Genomic DNA, 21443 nt, shown 5'->3' with positions numbered 1-21443 from the left:
CTCTGCAAGCACAGGCAGGCTTACATGTACTGCACCACTTCACAGGTACACATATATGCCAGCGTGCATACACAGACATGTGCTGTCTTCCATGTATGTCACCACTCACAGGTTCATATTCATCCCAGTGCGTTTATGAAGTAATATGCTATCTTTCATATATGACACCACTCACAGGTACCCATATCAAAGCATGCACACGCAGACGCAGGCACTCTGTGCAGTGCTACATTCATCCTAATGGAGGCCAAGGGTGAGTTAAGCAAATAGCACCAGACCATGATTGGGCCAGCAGGTCCCACTCCTGTGACACAGGTAAAACAGCCTGTTCCCTCTACTTATCATAATTAATAAAAACACAGTATGCTGCCACCACCTCGCTCATACTATCTAAATGAAGTAGCCTCCCACCAAACTAGGGTAGCACTTTGGGAACCCCTCCAGGTCTAAGAAAGACTGTAATCCATGAGACAGGCTTAGGTCATGGTGCACTTGCATGATCCATACCCGCTCAAAACCAAAAATCGTTACCAAGGAATCAGATATCACCTCAACTGGGGCACTCAGGAGAAGGGTATATGTTTATTACCATAAGAGGGACTTTTCCACCAAAACGGAACTTTAAAAAAAGCTTGTAATTTTTTTCGATTATTCATATGGACCACAACCCCACTTAATGTATGTCACATAACTATGCCATTGCATTCTTGCAATATGTGTCATATACTAGAGATGATTGTCACCACACCCTAGATGGCCTCCTTATGGCTTGGACACCAATCATGGGCCATTGATGGCAAACATAGGCTAGTAGAACCACCATTAATATAGGGCATCTTTACTACACAGATGGCCACTACTATGAGCGCGGTGGCTTTGAAATATCTAGAACTGCCGACTTAAGGCAAGCCTACCATAATGTCAAGGATGTAAAATTTCTGACACGATCACCACTATTCAAAGGTTGATCAGGATTTATAATAGGATACCCACAATATGCCTAGGAAGGGATGCCATTACTCCTAAGATCACAAACATAAAAATTGCAAAAACCATAAATACCCACAATCAATCAGCCATGCATGGTTTTATTATGCCTGTCTTGACAATCAGGTGGACCATTATTGTGTGGATACCCCTTTATTTTTTGTGCAGGCAGCAGAGCAGCATTATCCAAATCCGAGTGAGCTAGTCACCTCCGATTCGATATAATGCCCCTTAAATAGGCATCTGGCTATTCTGCCTACTGGCAAATCCATTCATGCCTGCAATGCACACTCTGTGCCTAAACCCATTTTATACCATTTATAGAAAAAGTCAAAGTGATAACTGTAAGGTCGAAGTCATGTAAGAAGTCCAAGCAAGACATCTCACATTATCAATATGTGATCATAAACTCACAAAAGACATGAATCAATGGTGAAATAGAGCACAAGCAAGAGTAGCAACCACATTGACTAGTACTGATACAATGCTCTTGTGCTGGGTACCATCAGGATCATGCTGTGCAGGTGGTGAGTGCGTTACATTCATGCTGAAAGTACCAGATGAGAGGTGTGTGAAAGCTTTGTCACCACTAGCTTTCGCCCCTTGTGATGGCATCATGTGACCTTAGTGCTTGTCTGCTAATGAGATAACAGAAGGTGACAAATGGATTTTCCAAGCATTTTGCAGCAGCCTCCTTTCATAAATGAGTGTGAACATATGCACTGTTCTAGGTGAAATAGGAATCCTACTGTTATGGTTATCTATGTATATTTATTTAACATAAAGTGGGTGTGAAATCTTTTGGCAAGGGGTGGTGGGTGTGATTTTGCACACACTAATTGACTTACACATGAAGAGATTTGTAATATAAATCTTTTAATAATCTGAATTCCACACGTTCCTATTTCACCCTGGAAATCAAATAGAGGTGCTGGTCTGGTAGTAATGGGAATGCACGTATAGGGCCAATGTACGACCATTCCATTTTGAATGTTGCAAATTATGCCGTTTTGCATTTTGCAATTTGCAACTCGCAAAATGGAATGTACAACAGTGTCTCAGACACTGTTTGCAATTTTTAAAGGGGTCGCTGAAGACCTACCTCATTATTATTAATGAGGTAGGTCATAATTTGAAACCCCTTATGATTCTCACTTATAACAGGGATGCTGGCCTGCTGCGGCCAGCAAACCACCATGTCTGTTTTTGCTTTATAAATAAAGCAACTTTTTTATTCAAATACAGCCTGTTTTCCTTAAATTAAAAGGGGATGCTTTTAAAAGAAAAGAAATAACATTTTTCTTTTCATTTTTATCTTAAAAAATATTTTTACATAGATTCACAAAGGGAAAGGGGTCCCCTGGGGACCCTTCCCATTTGCAACTGGCTTACCATCTACTTGAAGTAGGTGGTAATTACGATTGTTTTGTGAGCGCATTTGCGGTCGCAAAACAATTGTACATACTTGTGCGACTCTCTATTAGGAAGGGACACCCGTGGCATGCCCCTTCCTAATTGTGACTCTCAAACCCTATTTTGCAAGTCGGTAATAGGATGCCGACTAGCAAAATAGGGTTTGTACATAATGCAACCCATTTTAGCTGTCAAAATGGCCCGATCTACTGTTTGCGACCGCTGAAAAAACAGTTACACATCTGGCCCATAGTGACTGTCAAAAGAATATATTGAGCCTGGGTGGACACACCCCCATAAAACTTCAATAATTTAAATACGAGTGCAAACACAAATATCAATCACACGTAACAGAAGGGCAATGTTGATAGAAAACTAAACATACCCATGGTGTACGAGTGGCCAAAGCTCACAAAGTACATCAGATTTTTACACATATAAAAAGTAGCGGGTTTTTAGTGGTTCCCAGGTCACTTGCTAGGTTAATGCATGCACCCAAATGGCCAAGGCCTGAGTTGTGTAGAAGGTATGGTGTAAGGCAGTAGTTAATTCAGTAACAAGATTTGTCTATGAACTCTGAATAAATTATAATAGCTGACGAAATGAGTAAATTGTTAAAAAGATAAGTAATGGAATGTCCCATCCTTGCACTGCACAAGTTTTATGTGCACATTAAACACATTAAGGGGCATATCAGCAACAACCGGCGATAATTATCGCTAAGCGCACTTAGCGCTAGGATAGTTATCGCCGGCTAGCATGGATATTATCGCTGAGATAGCGTGCTATTAGCAACGCTTATCTTAAAAGCGATAAAAATCCTAGCACTAACTGCCTAACGTGAGATTATCACTGGAAAACCAGCGATAATCCCACAAAGTTTGGCGATAGCTTGCTGATAGGGCCTCACATACTTAGCCATGATATCCACCTTCCATAGGATATCATGGCTAAGTCAGTTTCAAAGCAGGCGTAAGGAAAGTAGCGATAACAGAGGTTATCGCTACTTTTCGTGTTGCTATGCTGCTTTGCGTGAGGCTTGATAATAGGAGAAATGTCGCTTAGCGACATTTCTCCCGTTATCCTGGGGAGGAACGCTCACTTTGCATCTTATTAGAGATGCAAAGAGGGGCGTTCGTAATTCAGGCGCTAAGGCAAGGTTTCACGCGATAGCGTGACCTTGCTGATATAGCGATAAAATTATCGCCGCTTTTTGGACGAAAAATGCAGATATGCCCCTGAGTAGGAACAGGATTGGGAAAGTTACGATAAGTCCACATGCATCATGAACATCATTAACATTCATGGCTATAGTAGAAGAAGGACAGTGGGGCATATCAACAACAACCGGCGATAATTATCGCTAAGCGCACTTAGCGCTAGGATAATTATCGCCTGCTAGCGTTGATTTTTATCGCTGAGATAGCGTGCTATTAGCAACGCTTATCTCAATGGCGATAAAAATCCTCACGCTAAGTGGCTAACGTGAGATTATCGTTGGAAACCCAGCGATAATCTCATGTTAGCTTGTTGATAGGGACAGACAAACTTAGCCATGATATCCTCCTTCCATAGGATATCATGGCTAAGTCAGAAAAATACCAGACATAAAAAAGCAGCGTTAAGCGGTTAGCGCTGCTTTTTTTGTCTCTAACAGGGTTAGCGATATTCTTGATAATAGGAGAAATGTCGCTTAGCGACATTTCTCCTATTATTTTACTCTAGAACGCCCCCTTTGCATCTCATTAGAGATGCAAGCGAAGCGTAGAGTAAAAGGGTACTAACATGCAAATTTGCATGTTAGCACCCTGTTGTTGATAGGGCGCTAGTTTTATCTCTCCTTTTTTGGCTTTTAAAGCCAAAAAAGCAGAGATAAAGCCCTTGTTAATATGCCCCAGTAAACTCTGAAGAAGTCGCGAGGCTGTGCATATGATTTACTAAAAATCAGTAAATTAGACGCACTAAAAAGTCACGTGATTTAAATAACTTTCTCGATTTTGTGCAAACTTGATGATCTCACTTGTTCCGTGGTCAATTTAATGTCATCAGAAAGGTTACCAACCTTAGATCACACTTTTAAAACAAACATTGAGCACCCCACAAGAGAAATGTCTCTAGAAAAAAACAGATTATGGCAGTTACAAATCCATTTTACTTCTGAATCGTAAAACGGCCTCGTGCCAGGGCTACAATGTCAGGAAGCATCACAATACCTGTAAACAATAATCGGAGCAATGTTCTTTTAAAAACATGCCAGAATAGCCTTCGATTCTATGCAACCATATACATGTTTAACAGAAGTGTGCGTGACATACATACATACACACGATGAAAACACCTCATGCTGTAAATACTGTGCCCAAATGAAAAAAACGGGAAAAAAAACAAATCCATTCGCACCATTGCCTCTTATGATCCTAGATTTTCTCCATTCACATAACTTGCGAAAATGCTTTTTTTGTTAACTTTAATAAAAACCTTATTGATATGTACAAAAAGAGTGAAATTGCTTGGAGAATCTATTTTCTTGGTATTATAGGGGTGCTGTTTGAACTAGACATTTTCCTACAATAGCACCCTCCCTTCAAGAGTAATAAAGTAAGTCTGCATGTCTGACCACTCTCTTCCTGAAAATCCAAAGCCAAAAAGAAGGCTTTTGCCATTTCTTTGAGCCTGCATTAGTGTCTGTTTTCTGCATTTCCAAGGACAGCAGCAATACTGTTGCACAGATTCACTGTCTGCCCTTGTGTTGTGCAGGCACTGGAGAACCGGCCTGGCACTGATGGCAGGTGGTGATGGATCATACCCTAAACCTCAGAAAACTTTGCATACTAAACAGTGAGTTAAAGTATATTTTTTTTATTCACTGGTTAGTATGAGTGCAGAGAACCAGTGGAGTAGTAAAGCTGAGTTGACGCCTACAACTACAGACATATTGGAATCAGAATGCAGAGTCAGATAGTTAAAATTGAGCTAGTACCCAGGGCTGTCTGTTCCTGTCTGTCTAAAGGCAGCAAGTTGACTTGCATGTTACACATCTGTGCAAGTTAGACTGTGGTTGCTGCTCATGCAATAGATCCTTCTAAGGCCATTCCTGGAGACTGCTATTACGGGATCACTGCAATATGTGTGGGTTTCAAGTACCCTTACTGTCATCAGATTACTGCTAGTTATAGGTAGCTATAACAGAAAGATTCCAATTGGGCTAAGGTAAGACCTCAGCATGAAGTACCTGCTAGAGAATGACCTTAGAGGTTGGGATAGAGTGGAGTAAGTGATTATGAAAAAAATCAAGCACCCAGACTCGAAGGGAGAGGAGAATCCTAAGAGAATACTGTTAACATGTATGACGGTATTCCGCATGCGTTTCTAACACATGCCTTCGGAACGCTGTCATGTAGACTGAACGCATGATTAGCACACATTTGTTGTGCACGCAAGTCATTATAAAGACTTGCCTTCGGGAGGGGGGGCAGGGATTTGCAATAGTTTAATTTACTATTCCAATTCCAGTCTGCACAACAGCAGGGGAGGTGTTGGACTTTAATTACAACACCATTCCACCAATGCACCCCCCTAAATCAAGTCGTTGTAATGACTTGCGTGCAGAACAAATGCATGCTTAAAATGCGTTTGTTCTGTTGCGGGCGCTGTGAAGGCACAGCGTGATTGGGGCTTCGTCCTAAAGGACGTTTCCCTGCTGTTACCCACAAACACAAATGTATTTTAGAGCTAGTCAGGGTGCTGCTTACGCATTTGAATTTCCATCTAAGCTGTCTCAGGAGTCAGAGCTGCCAGCCGTGCACCAGGTGCTAGGCCTCTTGTTCATGAAAGCTCCTTAAGAGTATTCCACTCTAGAATGGTTGCACCAGAATGCAAAGGCCAAAGGAAGGGAAGTTGGTTTCTGCACTGCAACATGCTCTGTGAACGTGGACGTGGAACCAGATGATGGATGGGAGTTTCCCAAGCCCCAGAATTTCTAAATTATCACACCGTGCAGTGCAGCACCTGCAAATGCTGTGCTGTGCTGCTTGAGAAGGAGAGTGCAGGAGAGGACCATGTTTACAGAAATGTATCACTCTCCTCCCTTCTACTTAGTACCGGCGCAGAAATGTGCTGCTGTGCGTCACACACACACCTTTGCTCCATAGTGCAAGGGTGTCTGCTTGAGTCTAGCATAAGTTTTGTACTGGAAGGATACCCTTCCAGTACAAAATACTATGCTCAGACTAACTTTAAAACTTTCCCCACCTTGTGTGTGTGCTGTACAGTACAGCATACATGCAAAGTAGTAAAATAAAGGAGAAATTAAAGCATTTCTCTGTGATAGAACCTGGTTGAAATGGGTTCTATTTTATGCAAAACATGACTACTTGTTTTAGTAAATAGTGTTTTCGTCAGAAACCTTAGGTGGCTGCATGCAAACGCCATGCACCACCCACGGAACACTCCCATGGCACTGTTTTGTGATACTTCCAAGTAATTTCCCAGCACAAGTTTTGCACTGGAAAGTAAATTATTGAAAAAAGAGTTTGCATCGATTTGTGTCACTTTTGTGACTCAAATATGGTGCTACATTTTAGTAAATACACCCACAAGTGTGCCATTCTTATGCATCTGTGCCACCCCAGCGATCAAAAAGTCTAAAGAGTGGATAGTCACTCATAGGTATAACTTGGTGGTAAAGGAACACACAGCAAGGTATACAGACAGAGATTTGCTGAAGAGCACAGCTCCCACCGTTGTAGTCAAGTCTCTTCTAGGCATTGTTTCATGGGAGCGGTGGTTTCTGGGTGTGGCTCAAACGCCAGGTTGACCTTCAAGATGATCATGGGGGATGATGTTGGTGCAACTTACAAGTGTTCCACCCCTCACCACTCTATACCAACAAACTAGTTGAGAGAGTAAACACAACTCTCTAAGGCACTGATTGGTCTTTATAGCAAGTCTTTCACATGAAGTGTGATATCCTCCTGCCATGTGTACTTTTCAATTACTGGAAAGGGCTACAGAATGTTGTGAGATTAGGCCATTTAAAGTTCTGTACAGGCAACTTTATGGAAGACTGCACTAGTTGCCTTCTGCGAGAGAGGGAAGCTTGCGCTGTTACTCCCATGCCATACCTATTCAGCGAGGAAGCAAAGCTTGCACTGCTGCTGCCCGACTTGTATGTGTCCTGTGATGGAGAAAGCTTACCCTGAAGCTTTTGTAGCTGTAACTGTCTTCTCAAGGAGGACAGCTTGGACTATTTCTGCAAAAGGTGTAACTCTTCTATGAAGAGGGGGTGTTTGCCCTACTGTTTCCCCAGCTTGGGAAAAATGATATGTTGAATTCACTCACGTAACATGCCCTATGACTGTTTCACAAAATTTGATGTGAGATTTTGAGGAAGGTGCCTGACTCTGAAGGGGCAATATTTGAGTGCCAAAATATGTCAATGGAAATGAAATGTAGCGTCCGTTGCACAGCCTCCTGATTGTAATCTTGCGCTGTGTGATGTTCCTCCTGCTACTACCACCTGTCCTTTGCTTATTCTTTGTGTTAGTAAATGGTGTACATCTGCTGCCCCGGTGGTATCTTTTTTATGTTGTGAATTTTGGTATAATACTTTGACCTCACAAAAGACGAAATTATTCACATTGAAAATACTTGTTTTAATGCATGATGAGAATGAAACAATTAACGATCACAAAGTATGCGAGCAGAGTTTGCTTTTGGGATTCTCTGTGAAGCAAGCAGTTTTTGAAATAGACTAGTTGAGTTTGTAAAATTTTAAAACATAGCTGACAAGTGGCATGGCCCCGTGTCTTATAAAACAGTTGAGGCCCATTCTCTGTTTTAGTAAAGTGAAGGCCTAAAGTAAGTGTAGATAACTGCAAATCCCCCAAAAATGAACACTCAATCAAAAGTAAGCAATAACTTGAAATGCCCAACAGTACACTATTTGATCTACACCCCACTTTTGGTGGTCGAACCCTCCCTCACCTGTGTGAAGACTAGCTCACCCTATAGCTTAATCAAAAAATGTGGTGCAACCCTTTTTGTGTCTCAACACAGAACCATTGAAAAAAAAACACCCCTACCCCTCAGTGGCTTTCTAAAGAGATGAGAGCCCAATTTAAAACTGCCTACATGACTCACAAAACACTGCACTCTTCCTCTCCCATGGCTCCAAACAAGCATCAGAAAATGCTTAATCCCTTCTCTATGAGCCTCCCACATTCAGTGGAGAGTGATTCTTCAACCAAACATTCTCTGGAGGTGCCACAAGAATGTAGATCCCCCTCCCCCTCATCCTTCTGCTTGAAAACTTGCCATGCTACCGCCACACAAGATCTCAAAGCGCTTCTCTCTGAGAGTCACTTGGGTTCAACTCATTTTGCCTTCACTCTATCTACTATGTATGCTTACGTTTGTCTGATTCTGCATCTCAGAGTTAGCCATACAACAACTGTAGGAGAGCTTTACTTATGTACAGCTTTTCTACCACTCACTTCTGATCTCCAACTTTTAATTCCTCCTAGTTGGCACGCCTTATGTAATCTCAACATGAATGTTTGGTAATGGGTCTCAAGTAAAGTCTGATGGCCCTGGGTCAAATCTGCGCTATATATAAAATCACGAAAATAATAATGAAGCAAACAAATGTGAAAATAATAGAAAGGATCCAAATACCAGAAAAGAGCGTTTTGAACAATCTATTTGACTCGAGTCCTGAATCCGGGGTGATTTGTGAAAGGTCTGTGGTGGCTACAATGATCTGTGAATACCACTAGATCATGCAAACTCTCATAGGGAACCAGGGAGAGGTGTGCTGTTAAATTTCTCTGAGATTTACCCAGGGCTATTGCTGTGTGAACACTAGAATGTGACATGGCTCCCTGTAATTAAACTGAACACTTGCCCTCGGTAAGAGAGCCAATTTTAGCCTTGACAAGAGACCTGCCATAAGCACTAATTCAAATGACATTGTCTAATTCTTTCTGTTTATTGGGTGTTATTGGCGTTTTCCAGTTGAAAATATGTTTTCATATGCATTAGAAGGAATTCAGATAATATTCATGATGGTCAGCTAGAACAGCATGTGGGAGAGGCCTGACACTCGCATGTCAGTCTGCACAGGACACATGAAGGAAGGCCTCACTCTGTACGCATGTCCTTTGATTCACAGTCGAGTGATGAGGCAGACTCAGATACACCAAGTGACAGACTGTGACAAACTGCAGATGACACAACTGCCCACACTCACAGCTGGCCCTTAACTCCGCCAGGATGAGAGATTTGTCGCTCTTGTCAAGCATTCACATGCATCAAACAGGGTACTTTGAGACCTTTCGAGATCTCTTTCTGTCGCAGGATTTAAGATCAACATCTCACTTGATATGCAGTTATCCAGCCTATGTGAAAGAGAGAGTGTAATGTTTCACAGCTGATGACAGCAGGAGGCACAGTCACTTGTCATCCTGCTCATGCACATGACAGACACTGCAGGCAGCACCCAGCATACAAGGTTGTCCTTAGGTGACGAATTGAGAATGGAGACAGTTTAGAAAACATCCAGGGAAGGCAATCTAATAAAATGGATGCAAAATTCATAGCCTCTCAGTCAGTCTGCACTGTGTCATGCAGCAGTGCCCTGCACCCTTTTCATGTTCTGAAACCACATATATGTTTGGTTTCAGAAAATACTTGTATTTCACATAAGTTTAGTCAAGCAATCTGATGGACCTAGTTCTCTCTGCAGGGCCACCTCGGATTTCTGCCTCCCCTTGCCTTTCACCACCGACAATATTTTTGTTGGCTTTTAGAAATCTGTGTTGTGCTCTTTTCCTGAAACATGGTAAAATTGTCCTACACATGATTTGGTACATTTAATTTATATGTACCACCTTAATAATTATACTACTTGTACTTGGGTCCTGTGAATGAAAGGCTACCACTGAAGTAGCGCAGTAACACATTTCTCAGGCCTCCCTTGCACTCTGTTGAACACTTTTTCCTGCCATTTCAACCTGGCAAAATAAACCTTTTGCCAGGCCAACCTCTCCCTTTTTAATAGTTATAAGTCACTCCTAAAGTAGGCCCTAAAGGTGCATGGGGAAGGGTGCATGGCATTCAAAAACTAGGACATGCGGGGTTACGTTTTGCATGTCCTGGCAAGGAAAAACTCCTAAATTCATTTTTCAGTGCTGTCAGCCTATCTCTGCCATAGACTAACACTAGGCTACCTTATTGCACCTAACTCTTAAATAAACTAACACTGCATTACCTTATTACACTTAACAAGTGATAACGTCTCTTTGGAAACAGATAGAGAAACACAATGAAATGATTGTAATTTAAAATCCTCTTCAATTGTAAAGTTGTTTTTAAGTTACTATTCTGAAGAATCCACGTTTAGAAAGTTGGCATTTTTTTGCCTAAACCAAATGTGCCTTGTTAGACCTGGCATCCTTGGAATGATTTTCCCCCTTTTTGCCTCTGCCTCCTGTATTTTTGCTGAGAGCTGAATTTCGTTTATGCTGGTCTAGATGCTTTCGGCACTTTTCCACTGCTGATCAGTGCCAAAGTGCAAGTGCTCCCTCTATGAGTTGTGAATATAGATTGGTGTTTCCATGATTGGCTTGTTTGACTTACTACTAAATCCCTAGTACAGTGCACTGTGTGTGCCCAGGGCCTGTAAGTCAAATGTTGCTAGTGGGCTGCAGCGCTGATTGTGCCTCCCACACAAGCAGCTTTTCAAAGGAGTCTCAGACCTGCCACTGCAGTTTCTGCTCGCAGTCTCTACTGCCATGTCTACCTGGCAAGTGCACCCCCTTGCCAGGTCCTCCCCTTCCCTTTTATTACTTGTTAGTCACCCCTAAAGTAGGCCCAAGGTAACCCTGTGGGTAGGGGGCACTGTATGTGATAGGTAAGACATGTACTGGTGTGTTTGACATGTCCTGATAGTGAACTACAGTGTATTTCGATTTTTGCTATTGAAAGGCCATCTGTCCTATAACATAGTTTACTTATAATACCTTATCAGTATAACTTCCTATTGGGACAATATAGAAAAATGGAGTTTAGTATGCCTGAACTCAGAATATAAAAATGCATCTTTTAGAAAGTGGGTATTTTCTTGCTTGGCCAACCGGTGTGCCCCAGCTGGTTTGTGGATTGGCTGTCTGGCTTTAGAGTGACAGGGGCTGGGGATGTGCATTCACAGTAGACAGCCACTGGGGGGGTTGAATTGTGTCCTGCCTTTCCTGGATGAGTCATGTCTGGGCTGAATAGACCTGGGTAGCATTTAGAGTAGGGAGAGACGATTTCCTTGCACCTGAATTGGCCTGGTCTGCCTTACACAATGCTGGATCCACCTTCTTCCGGGAAGCTGGACCAGAGAGTACAGAACTGGTTTTGACTGAACACAGAGCCTATCTGCCACAAGAGAAGAAAGAGAAATGCTGTATAAATATTGAGGCCTAGACCCCAGAACTTTAGATTACTTCTGGACTCAGGAGGAACCTCTGCCAAGGAGAAGAGCTGGGAAAGCTGGAGGAGAAGTGCTTCCCCTTTGCTGTGTGCTCTCTGGGGATGGTCTGTAGTTGCTGTTTCTGCTAAACAGAGGATAAAGGGCCCGATTCACAGAACTAACTTAAGACAAAATCCTAAACTTACTACTTTTGGTATTCACAGAAGTTAGGATTTTGTCTTAAGTTTGTTTTAAGACAGACTTAAGACAGACTTAAGACAAACTTAAGACAGACTTAAGACAAACTTAAGACAGACTTAAGACAGACTTAGGACAGACTTAAGACAGACTTAAGTTAGGATTTTGTTTTAAGATTGTCTTAAGTCTGTCTTAAGTTTGTCTTAAGACAAATTTAAGACAAAATCCTAACTTCTGTGAATACCAAAAGTAGTACGTTTAGGATTTTGTCTTACGTTAGTTCTGTGAATCGGCCCCAAAGACTTTGCTGTGTGCTGTGTATCCTGCGTGAAGAAGATCTCCAAGGGCTTGAAATAGAGCTTGCCTCCTCTTCTGAAGTCTAAGGGGCTCAAAGACTTTACTACCAGCTCCCCTGAACTTCCTTCCTGGGGGTTCTGACCTTCCAACGGGTGCCTGTTGCTGTATTGGGCCTCTGGAGGTTGTTCCGGCTGCTGGGAGCTGGAAAAGAGACGCAACAAAGAGAAGCACGACGCATCCGCACCTGTTTACGATGCATCGTTGTTGTGCCACTGAAGAAACTGATGCAGTGCCTGACCATGGCTGAAGAAATCGCCGCACGCCGAATCCTATGCACCGATCTCTGAAGTCCAAGATCACCGCACCAATTCCGACACAGGCCCTGCTGTGCAGCTGCAAGAACCAATGCATTGTGGGACAGCGGCTGGAGAGAACAGCGCAGCGCCATTGCCACCACATCGAGAACCAACACATCCCCAATCCCCACGCATTGCATCAAGGCGCCATGTCCATAAGAGCAGCGGGGCTGCAGTAATAAACCAACGCATCACCTCGCCGCACGGTAAGAAACCGATGCATCACCTCCCCTTCAGTAAGGAACTGACGCATCACCTCCCCTACGTGGCAGAAAGGAACCAACGCATCATTGAAGTAAGGAACCGACGAATCACCTTCACTGCAGCTGTTTTTGTTTATGATTTTGATGCATCCAAGGTACTTTGGGTCAGATTTACAAGAAAGTGACGCATCTCTTGAGATGCGTCACTTTCCTTGCGCCACCCGGAAAAATGCTTGCGCCACCATGGATGCGCTGTATTTACAATACGGCGCACCATGGCGGAAGAATTGACAGATGCGTCAGAAATTCTGATGCATCTGTTGGGGCAAAAGTCACGCATTGCTGGAGTGGAGTCGCAAGCACGACGTAACTCCAGCAATGCATTTTGTGGCCTATTCCTTCTACACTGCGTCACTCCTTACGCCTGCTTCAAGCAGGTGTAAGGTTTTGACGCAGTGGCATCCTAAAAGTGGCACGTGAAATCTTGTAGATTTCACTGCGTCACTTTTACGTGGCTTTCCTGCGTAGGAACGCCCCCCTGCATACATTATACCTGACGCAGGTATAATGTGACTCAGGGCTTTACAACGTGACGCATCTCCCTAGATGCGTCACGTTGTAAATAGGGCGCATTGTTTGCGCCGCCGTTGAGTCAAAAAAAGTGACGCAATGGCGGCGCTAAGAGGCGCAAGGGGCTTGTAAATCTGCCCCAATGTGTTGAAAATGTTGCATCTATAGTTTGCTATGGACTGAACTGTTTTTACCTGCTAAGAGTCAACTCAAATCAACTTCCTTTATTCGATCTTACTCATAAGATCATAAAAGTTTTTACAGTCACAGTTTATAAAATACATAATACAATTTATCATAAACCCAGGTGTATAAAGAATGCAAACATTCATTATATCATAAAATCTAATTCATCTATATGAATACAATAAAAACATAATAAGCCATCCTGCTATATCTTAAGGGCCCAGCTGCTTTCTCTTTTTCAGGCATGCCCAGAGAAATGAGACAAGAGAAAAATAGACATAAGGGTTCTGCAAGGATTTGAGGAAGAACAGCGCTACACAACAAAATGTAAAATTATGACTCTTGCAAATTGGTACAACAAATTTGTGTCGTTCTTGACAATAAAAACCACAAAAAACTAAACGTGGAGATCATTTTGTGGGGACTTGTTGTCATAAGGACATACTGAGAGATTGGAATGTTTATATTGCTTCTCTGGAAATCCTATCATCAAAGGGATCATATTTAAGTGAAATCTCAGTAAAATTTATTTATGGTGTGAAAGTGTGACGTCAGCCAAATACAGAAAACTTCCCTCCATCAACACTGGTGTTATTTCATACAGACGAGCCGTCTGGGTGTGGGAGTTTTTTTCCATTCTCAGATATTGTGCCCCCAAACTGAATATCTCAACCAGTTTTTGCTTATACATGGACTTACAAGTAGAGGGGCTTTAAAAAGGCGGCTTAAACCAATGGCAGATAATTCTGACTCCACATACTGTAGCCACTTAACCCTACTGTAATTATCTGACTTTAGAATGAGTGTCATATTTTGATTATTGCATGTTGGATTTTTGTCATTTTGGTCTTGTTTGGTTTATATCAAGACTACTCATTTTTTTTTTAACTTGGTGTTATGTTCATTTGTAGTGTTTTCACTGTATTACTGTATCTGTGTGTAAATGCTTTACACACTGCCTCTGAGAGAAGCCTATCTGCACGTGACTAGCTACCAAGGGGTTGAGCAGGGGTTATTTAAGAAGTGTATCCCCCTTACCCTGATTAGGAAGAAGGGTCCCTACTTGGACAAAGGTGCAAATCCTTGCCAACTAGAGACCCCCGTTTCTAACATGCATTTATGCCTGTGTCCAGGGTCGTATGACTATGAATGGATCTCCTGAATTTTCTGTGTATTGTTTCCACACATAGAGACAAAAGAGGCCTAGATGTGAAGGAAGAGGGCCTTACTGGCAGGGCTGCTGGGGAGGAGTTTTTGCTTGCCCTGCTTACACTTCAGAGGGCCATGACAGCAGCTCACACAAATTACATGACACCAAGCATGTCCTTGCCGCGCACGGATCAATGTAATGGGACTTCAATCCGCAGTGGTATTAATTCAACGAGGGACTAGGCAGGGATGTCCATGCTCCCCACTGTTGTTTGCTCTGTATATAGATCCCTTTTTAAAAATGATTGAGATGAGTAGCAGGGTACCTCCAGTTAGGATACAATCACAGCAGTACCGTGTATTGGCGTACGCTGATGATGTTGCAGTGCTCTCACCAAGACCGTCTATGGCTATGCCCGAAATTGAAAATCTTGCCAAGATATACAGAGCGGTATCGGGATATAAATTAAACACTGCTAAGACTCAAATACTTTGTATGAATATCAAGTCTTATGTTGATCCACGAGTCTTAGATGAGGTTACTTATTTGGGAGTACAGATATGTGCTGGTGCCTCCACTACGGTAGAGGCTAACTGGCAGAAGCTGATGCACGGGGTTCGTAAACAGCTGGATCAGTTAGAATGTTTACATTTGACATTGGTTGGCAGATGCAACGTCTTGAAAATGATGGTATTGCCTAAGGTGTTGTATCTTTATAGATGCCTACCATTAGAGATTACTAGTGCACGTATATCACAGCTGCAAGCAATATGTATGAGGTTTATTTGGTCTCAGGGGAAAGAAAGACGGGCTAAGAAATATATGATGCTGCCTAGGGCAGTGGGTGGTTGGGCAGTCCCTGATTTCCTTTTGTACTATTATGTATGTATGTTGCAGCGTATGAATGTTTTATTAACTGGTCAGGGACCTGTGGAGCCAGCACTACAACCTTCTATATATTCTCTGCTTTTAGGGACTGATGCCAGGAACCGCCTCTTTATTGACATAGATTGGAGCTATTACAAGCGTACTAGATTTAAGGTGATAGCCGCTGCATATAAGGTCTGGAAGGTAATAAGGAAACAATATAATATTCGAAATGTGTCTACCTATACTCCTTTAATTGCACCGGTATTGCACCCCAATATATGCTGGGATTACATAGTAGTCAATTGGCGTTTAAGAGGTTTAATAACAGTGGGAGATTTATATACACCAGACGGGTTCAAATCTTTCTCCCAACTGAAGAAACAATATCTGTTACCCACTTCGCATTTTTTTAAGTATCTTCAGCTGTGTGAGTATTTTGTTAAAATAAATATTGTGAATAAATCTAATCCTCTTATTGAGGCAAATAAAAAGGGCTCTCGTATAGGAGTATTGTACAATATAATTCTTGAGACAATGCCCAACGATCTGGAAACTCATCGAACGAGATGGAAAGAAAGATTGGGATGCTCTGAAATACCGTTGGAGCTCTCGATGGAATGGGCTAACCGTTTATTTATGTCAGCCAATCTTAAGGCACAACATTACAAGACTATGTTCTATCTTTATCGCACGCCTGATAAAATTGCAAAGTGGGGGGGAGATCCAGATGGAAAGTGTTTCAGATGTAACATTTTACACGCTGATGTAGCACATATCTTTGCCACCTGTGCTAAATTATCAGAATTGCTCGGACATATAAATAGGTTTTTATCTGAGATTCTTGGTGTTTCTATACAAGTGTCAATTAGTGAGATTCTATTGGGTATAGATGCAGGTGGGGCACGCACGGACTCTAGTAAGGAAGTTAGGTATTTGATATTTATGGCAGCCGCAGTGCTTAGGATGTGTACTGCCTCAGTCTGGCTACAAATTGATGCCCCCCCATTTGAGATGTGGAGAACTCGTTTTTTGTTCACGTATAATATGGAATATAACCTATATATTGTTAAGGGGAGGCGGAAAATGGCATTGGGGCAGATGATATGGGGTGCTGTCCGTGCATATATGGATAAGTAGGATGGTCTTGAGCTATTTGGTGTACCTATTAATTACCTGGTCTTATCTTTTTTTTATTTATTATTTTTGCACTGAATGATATAATGGAATATTTTTTCCTTCTGTATTAGCTATACCGGCTGCTATACAGCCTGAAATCTGCTGAATATTATAGCAATTTAAATTTTGTGAATTGATCCTGCATTGTATAACAAATTGAATCGTGTGTTATGTTTCTTTTTTTCTTTGTTTGTACCCGTGATCTCTATTCAATAAAGAAATTAAAAAAAAAAAAAAAAAAAAGCATGTCCTTGCCTTTGTTACTTTAGGTAGTTTAGAGCCAAACACAGAAGAAAGGGAAGAACTGACCAGAATCAGTTTTTGTGGTAAGCCAGGGACCCTCCTGCCCCGCAAAGGCTGGCACCAGGTACAAATGTGGCACCTTCAGAATATCTCATCAGAGCACTCCTGGGCCTGTTAAGGATTCAGATGATGAGCTGCCCTGCTGTCTAAAGAAGGTAGATTAGAGCTTCTTGTCTTTTTCTTTTTAAAACAAATGTTTTTATTGACATTTTATAATGGTAGAGCAAAACATACACAGTTAGAGAAAACCAATACAAATAATTCCGGTCCAGGGAAGACATGGCTTGGCAGTTCGGGCTGGACTGTTCCCATGAGGCACAGGGTCAAGACTGATTTGCATATGGCCATGTCTAAACTGGGGTGGTGTAGTGGGCAAAAGAACGATGGATTTAACCCAGATCTCTTGACTGGGGGAGAATGTATGCATTGTCAGCATTCCGTCCATCATTTGTTTGTTGTAACGCTTTTCGCCCTAAGTGGGATGGGTATTCCCAGACGTGGGACCCGTGCTCACTACGCCACTGGAGTCAAGCTATCCTGGCTGATGACGGCTGATAGCCAGAAACCGGTCCTAGGATGCTTGATTCCGGTCCAGGGAAGACATGGCTTGGCAGTTCGGGCTGGACTGTTCCCATGAGGCACAGGGTCAAGACTGATTTGCATATGGCCATGTCTAAACTGGGGTGGTGTAGTGGGCAAAAGAACGATGGATTTAACCCAGATCTCTTGACTGGGGGAGAATGTATGCATTGTCAGCATTCCGTCCATCATTTGTTTGTTGTAACGCTTTTCGCCCTAAGTGGGATGGGTATTCCCAGACGTGGGACCCGTGCTCACTACGCCACTGGAGTCAAGCTATCCTGGCTGATGACGGGTGATAGCCAGAAACCGGTCCTAGGACGCTTGATTCCGGTCCAGGGAAGACATGGCTTGGCAGTTCGGGCTGGACTGTTCCCATGAGGCACAGGGTCAAGACTGATTTGCATATGGCCATGTCTAAACTGGGGTGGTGTAGTGGGCAAAAGAACGATGGATTTAACCCAGATCTCTTGACTGGGGGAGAATGTATGCATTGTCAGCATTCCGTCCATCATTTGTTTGTTGTAACACCAGGTACAAATGTGGCACCTTCAGAATATCTCATCAGAGCACTCCTGGGCCTGTTAAGGATTCAGATGATGAGCTGCCCTGCTGTCTAAAGAAGGTAGATTAGAGCTGCTTGTCTTTTTCTTTTTAAAACAAATGTTTTTATTGACATTTTATAATGGTAGAGCAAAACATACACAGTTAGAGAAAACCAATATAAATAAAAGAGAAAACAACAGTACAGGGGGGCGTGGTCTGGCCATCCAGGAACATGGCCGCCTAGGAGAGGAGCTCCACTTCGGGTAGAACCGCCGACGGAGGCACCACTCTCCTCAGCGTGACCAGGACTGCTGCAGCGAGATATTTGGAGAGCCTGGTGTGTCGGCAGTGATCAAACCGGCTTTCGTGACAATGTGAGCTCTCTCTGAGTTCATTTTGTTGAGAAGGTAATTGCCTGTCAGAAGCGCGCTGGGCCTGTTGCGCAATTAGAATCACTGGCCCTCGCGTGACTTGTGCACGCCGTCTGCCACACAGCAAGGCTTTTGCTGCCGCGTGTACCGGGGATGTGCAGACGACATTCTTTTGCCTCCGGACATTTACAAATGGTGAAAAAGTATGGCATTTTTCAAATTCTAAAACCAAAGGAATTGATGGACGGAGTGTTGAACATTGCAAGCACTCACCCCCAGTCAACTGATCTGGGTTTAATCCATCACCGTTCTTTAGCCCACTCTGCCACCCCAGTTCAGACATGGCCATATGCAAATCAGTCTGACCCTGTGCCTCATGGGAACAGTCCAGCCCGAACTGCCAAGCCATGTCTTCCCTGGACTGGAAACAAGCTTCCTAGGACCGGTTTCTGGCATTTCAGCCGTCTTCAGCCAGGCTTGCTTGAATCCAGTGGCAAAGTGAGCAAGGGACTCACGTCTGAGCATACCCTGCCAACTTATGGTGAACAAAGCAAAAACCAAAGGTGGGGTGGTAGAGTGGGCTAAAGAACGGTGATGGATTAAACACAGATCAGTTGACTGGGGGTGAGTGCTTGCAATGTTCACTACTCCGTCCATCATTTCCTTTGGTTTTTGATTTTTCAAATTCTGACATAACAGACTCTCTGCTCACGCCTTGGCAGTTTCTATGCATGGATATTATTGGACATATTTTTAAACAGGAACATTACTCTCCGGGCAACTGGGAGGTGTTTATTCTTAGATGGCCATAAATGCACTCAATGCTCCACAACGTATTGTTATTATTCGATGATGTATTCCTCAGGTTGCTCTAGTACTCGCTTCCTGTAGTCTGAGCCCTTTTGAGCTGTGGGTTTACGATGTCACTCCTGTCGCCTCATGAATTATCCATTTCCTGATGCTCATTTTAGCTCATGACTGGAGTTGAATTTACTTTTAGAACAAGTGCCGCGCAATGTATGGAGAGCTTACTGTGGAACAATATCAGTCTTGAGTTTTGAATGCGCTATCAGCAGGATATTGTTTCTTCATGTGAGGGAATCCTCTGAAAAAATGTGGTAAATTACAAAGCCTCAATCCTGCCATCTTTGCTATAGCTGTCTGAGAACATTCTGGACAGTATTCTCTGAAGAATAGTGGCTTTTGAGGGCAGCACCCTGTACTAAGAGCGTATTTTCCTGATTTATTTCAAATTACACGTATTTAATTTGTCAGATTCAGCCACTGTTACAATCCGGACAAGAGGTCTTGTGTTACTACTACTAATATTTTATTAATATACAACAGACATTCTACAAATGCCTAATCATAAGAGTGAGAACAAATTTCCCAAGCAACCTCTCTTCACAGACGTTCTTAAACAACCACAAAGTGTTGCAACGAAAGGCTCAGCCTCACCAATATCTAATCCGTCTTTGGCCACTTCCTCTGCAGTGTCAAGAGCCACTATGGATCATATTTTACAGGAAATATCAACTATCAGTTGTCATTTGACAGATATGGATATTAATATCTCTTCTCTCGCAGCAGAGACCAAATCCATCCAAGCAGAGATTGTGCACTTTAACACTAAAACGGATGAACTAGACCACCGCCTATCAGTGGTAAAATCCAAACTTATCTCCAAACAAAAGAAGGATCAGGATCTCTTGCTTCTTTGCAGCCAGCTAGATGATTTAGAAGACCGTAGCCAACGAGACAATGTCCGTTTTTTTCGGTTTGCCTGAAAAGATTGAAGATCAGAATGCCAGACTTTTCCTATGTAATGTCCTTCCTAAGTTTCTGGGCATCTCCTTCAGTCCACCGCTTGAAATCATACATGCTCATCTAATCGGTGCTCCATGTACTACCTAAGATCCTCGACCATGACCCCTCATTGCTTGCTTCTTGAGGCATGAGCAAGCGTGGCAAAAATTAGCAGCAGCACGCACACTAGGCTCATACATCTACAACGGCCATGAAATCCGCATCGCAGCTGACTTCTCACGAGAAACTAACGAAGGGAGAAAGGCTTTCCTCTCTATTAGGCCACAATTGCAGAAAATGGATATCAAATATGGTTTGTTTGATCCTGCCTGTTTTCGCATCGCTAAAAATGGTGAATCCAAAGACTTTTACAATCCTGATGACCTAAAAATCTTTATAGATGTACAACGCATTCAAGACATGGAAGTTTAACATGCCCCTACTGAACAGACTTCTCACAGCTCTCAACATCCTCCACAGCTGTCAGACATTCTGCGACTTAATCCTAGTGAAGTTCGTCATAGAGACAGAGACATTGAACGATCAATTTGTAGTCATGAGGACAAAATCTCTGCCCTTCAGTCAGTATCTACCTTCACACAAGATCTGCATAGAGACAAATCCCGATCTCCTTTAAAATCTGATTTGGATGAAGAATGACCTTCATGATATTTATATTCCACTGCAGATATAATTGATAATTCATATCCCCTTTATAGCTCTCCTCTAGCTCTTCACATCAGAGATTACCTCCTGTAATGGAGGTTTTCTACCTAATTCACATAATTGTTTCTCAATTTAGAATAGTTATAGGACTACTCACTATCTGTCATTTATTGCAATGTACTATCAATTTTTGCCTTACATAATATCTATTCTATTTGATATTTCCCTTTCTGAATTATTGTTTAATTTTCAACATGCTATCTATCTATTCTTCTTTATGTTTAAAGTTATAGAGATTTTGCTAGCTATGAT

This window comes from Triturus cristatus, chromosome 5_2 (genome assembly GCF_964204655.1).
Source record: "Triturus cristatus chromosome 5_2, aTriCri1.1, whole genome shotgun sequence".
Taxonomy (NCBI): Eukaryota; Metazoa; Chordata; class Amphibia; order Caudata; family Salamandridae; genus Triturus; species Triturus cristatus.
This window is presented reverse-complemented; position numbering follows the sequence as displayed.